Here is a 4,294-nt window from a genome sequence, read left to right as displayed (position 1 = left end):
GTATTTTTTTTAGATTTTATAAAAAATAAAAATAATAAAATTTTATTTTTTATTTTTATTTTTTATTTTTATTTTTTTTTATAAAATTCAAACAACAAAAATACTAAAAATAAATATAAAAATGCAAAACTAAACGCACCATAATCTTTTCATTCTTGATTTAGCCCATCTTCACTTGACCACATGGTTAGTTAACCAGGCAGCTATTGACCTCGTTAGACGTTAGTTATGGCCAAGACATATAGGACCCTCTTTTAATTCCTAGCCCAATTGCCAGAACGGAGACACAGTATATATAGTACCTTCAAAACATTAATGGGTGGGATAGAATTCACCTAAATATTAATTCAATTCAACAATGTTAAGTAACCAAAAAATAGTGCGCTTTGATTACTCAGTATTAAGGATATTATGTATAGCTTGGGTCAAGGTCAACTCATGAATCCAAGTCGTCCCATTGATTGCAAAGAATCCTTCCTTTTGCTTTTAATATTTGCTTATATAAACCAATACTTTCAGTGCCAAGCTTAGCTTCCATCCAATACTTCCCATTGAAAGAAAGAATTTGGTATAGACACTGAGCAAATTCAGGCACACTATCTTTCACTTTCTGGTGGACAAAATTATTGACGGATCATCACAGTGTGAGGCTGCAGCATCTTGCTGTGAGTAAAATTGCACATTTCACTTTCTTACTAAGTTCTATACTACTGTTCATGTCTAATATTTATTTATTTATTTATTATTGAAGCAATGATCGTGCTGTTAAATCTACTGTCTTAGCAATATGTTCTTTTTTAACCTTTCATATAGTTATCATCTTAATATTAATGAAAAGTAAGATCTATGGTGATGAGGTTGGTATTTAAGAATTTGATTAATATGGAATTAATAATTTGAGTGATAGTAGTGAAATATTTACAGTTCAAGAAAAAACACCCGTGTATTATTGTTCGAAAAAATGTGCTAAATTTTGGCAAGGTTAACAACTTGGTTACGACAAAATAGTTTAAATTCACCTATTTTAAAAAGGTTAATAATTTTATTATAGTGAAAAAAGGTTAAAAGTTGTAGAAGGCTTAGAAAAGGGGGTTGAATTTATGACTTTCTTTTACTTTGATTAAATAACCTTTTTAAAACACACTTTCAGTCTGAATCAGTTTGAACTCAATAGCGAAAAATTTATGAGACAATTTCTTTTTGTCTCATGAATATCAGAAAATGGAATAGAGCAGGGAAGAGAGAAGCTGACACCATCATGTATCCTGTAGGGGTGTTCATGGTTTGGTTAATCCAAAAACCAAACCAGTTTTTTGGTTAACCAAAAATATAGTATTGGTTAATTAACCAAATTGGTTTTATATGATGAAACCGGTTATTAACCGGTTAGTAAATTTCAAAATCGGTTTTTAACCGGTTATTAAAATAAAAACCGGTTTTTAAAAAAATAACCAGTTTTTATATAAAAAACCGGTTTTTGTACCAAAAAACCGGTTTTTGTACCAAAAAACCGGTTTTTATACTAAAAAATTGGTTTTATACCATAAAATTGGTTTTTACATGTAAAAATATCTTTTTACACAAAAATTAATATTTTTACATATAAAACCCAAATTTTTACACAAAAAACCAGTTTTTATACTAAAAAATTGGTTTTTATACTATAAAATTGGTTTTTACATGTAAAAATAGGTTTTTACATGTAAAAATAGATTTTTACACAAAAATTAATATTTTTACATACAAAAATCCAAAATTTTAAACCTTTTTTTAATTGAATTTTTTTAATCTAATTTTTTTCTTTCTAAATGATACGAGTAACATTTGTAAATAATGAAGTTCCTTCCATTGCTTTCGTTCCTTTTTCTTTCTTATCTCTTTTCAATATTTTCTATAAATAATTTTTTCTCTTTCTCTCTCTCTCCTCTTCTCTTTCTTTTCTCTCTCTCTCTCTCTCTCTCTCTCTCCCATTTTTCTCTTTCTTCCTCTCTTTCTCTTCTCTCTCTCCCCCTCCTCTCTATCTATCTCTCTCTCTCTCTCTCTCTCCCCTTCCCCTTCCCCCTCTTTCTCCCCCTCCCCTTTCGTTCTCTCTATCCTTCTCTCCCTCTCTCTCCCCATGCGCTCTCTCTCCCCCTCCCTCTTCTCTCTCCCCTCCTCTCCCTCTCTCCTTCTCTCTCCCCTCTTCTCTTTTCTCTCTCTCCTTCTCTTTTTCTGTCTCTCTCTCCTTCTCTCTCCCCATCCTCTCTCTCTCCCCTCTCTCTTTCTCTCTCTGCTTCTCTCTCTCTTATCCTTCTTCTCTCTTCTTATCTCTCTCCTTTTTTCTTTCTCCTCCTCTATCTTCGCCTCCTCTCTCTCTTCTCTCTCGCTTTAGAGAGAAGAGGAGAAAAGAGATAGAAGAGGGATAGAGATTGAGAGAAGGTTGAGAGAGAAAGAGAAAAGAGAGAGTAAGAAAAGAAAGAGGAGAAGGAGAGAAAATGAAGAGAGGAAGAGGAGGAGAGAGAGAAAGAAGAAAAGGAAAGAGAGATGAGCGAGAGAGAGAGAAAGAGAGAAAAGAAAAAAGAGAGAGAGAGGAAGGAGAAGGGAGAGAGAGAAAGAGAGAGAGAAGGGAAAAGAGAGGAGAAAGTAGAGAGATATGGGAGAGAGAGAGAGAGAAGGAGAGGAGAGGAGAGAGAGAGAGAGGAGGGGAGAGATAGAAAAAGGGGAGAGATGATTAGAGAGAGAATAAAAAATATGGATATGGTTTTTAAATTGTTTCATTAAACTGGTTAACCAAAATGTGGTTATGGTTTTTTAACCGGTTAACCACATTTTGGTTTTTTTATGAACACCCCTAGTATCCTGGTTCGGTTGCCTTGTGCAATGCAACCTACATCCAGTCTCCACCACAACAGTGGTGAAATTTCTACTATAGTTAAAGTATTACATACACCAATTCCACAGGATTGACACAATCCTTTCACTCTCAAGTTCTATCCTAACTTGACTTGGCTATGCTAATATCTAACTCTTCACTCTTAGTGCTAACCCAACTAAGGAATGGATATCTCCTTGGTACAAGATACAAGATGCAAAATCAACCTAAAAAAATCTAAAATCACTCTAGACTTTTCACTCAAGTGTTTCTCTCTGCCTCTTTTCATTCTTAGACTTTTACTTTAGCTCTCTCATTTTACCTTTTACCTCAAGAAATTACAGAAAGATAAACATTGAAAAGAAAATTACAATCTGTAAAACATGAAGGAGATTGATGCTTCAACAGCCTCTTTGCTATGTGATAAACCAGATTTGCTTGCCTCTGATTTAGTTCTTCATTCTGGCGGAATGCTCATTTGACTAGGAAGCACTGTCCAAGTTGATGAACTTCTTCAGAGAACTCTTCTCATAACATAAACCTCAAAACACTGGTTATCTCTCCTTAGCTTCTGAATGATAAACCAACTCCTTTTGTATCTCATTGCATGTTGTTGAGTTGCTCTCTCCTAGGTCAACTCTGGAGCTGTGTGCTTCACCAACTCACCATTTCACTATTTTCAATTAATCCCTAAATTAGGAATTTGAGTCCGACCCTTTTTGCTTGATCGAAGACATTTGAGTAGCAAAGAGAAAGTTGTTCAGTGGTAAACCCAAATCCGAACCATTAATAATATGCTTTGGTTCCAAGAAACTTTGTGAACCATTGATTTACAGCAACAGGGATCAAAAACTTCTTTCTTCATTTAACCAAAAATGGTATTGCAGAAAGTTAGAGAAGGAGTGAAGAAATTAACATGCATGCAAATAGAAATAAATCACCTCTAACTTCTGACTTAGCTTAGATGGATTTGATTTGGGTGATTAGACCTTTGCTTTCTTTGATTAAGCTTTCTCTTTCTTTTTCTCTGTGGTTCTGACCTAAGCAAACTAGTGAGGTGCATTGGAAGGTTTCAGCTTGAATGGAGTCATCTTGGGTTTGTGTTGGCTTTCTTTTTTTTTTCAGCCCAAGTAATTTCTTTGCTTAACACTTTTGGGCTTTTAGTGTTTTATAATCCTTTTTGTTTTTGGTTTAATTTCCATTATATTTGGCTGCTGCAACTATATTTCTTCGTTCTAAATTAATTTGGGCTTTATTTGTAAGTGTAGCATACTATGAAATCTTCAAATTTTTATTTATTTGGATTGTTGCATTATTGAATTTTAGCCTGCATCACTTAAAACAAAATCATCAAAATTAATTGGGTAGTTGGCCCAATAAAATATTTGATATTATAATATTGTAATGATATTTGATATTAAAATATAAATTAATTTTAAACTA

General features: G+C 33.3%; 1 protein-coding gene across 2 annotated transcripts in view; it reads left to right on the top strand.

Moving 5' to 3' along the window:
- LOC107606523 (UPF0481 protein At3g47200-like) overlaps positions 352–4,294 on the top strand; it is a 9,113-nt gene continuing 5,170 nt past the window's right edge. For both annotated transcript variants that reach the window (XM_016308577.2, XM_021106991.1), the window contains exon 1: positions 352–665. The gene's annotated coding sequence lies outside the window, so the exon portion shown is untranslated. The remainder of the gene's footprint in view (positions 666–4,294) is intronic.

This window comes from Arachis ipaensis, chromosome B07 (assembly GCF_000816755.2).
Source record: "Arachis ipaensis cultivar K30076 chromosome B07, Araip1.1, whole genome shotgun sequence".
Lineage (NCBI taxonomy): Eukaryota > Viridiplantae > Streptophyta > Magnoliopsida > Fabales > Fabaceae > Arachis > Arachis ipaensis.
This window is presented reverse-complemented; position numbering and strand designations above follow the sequence as displayed.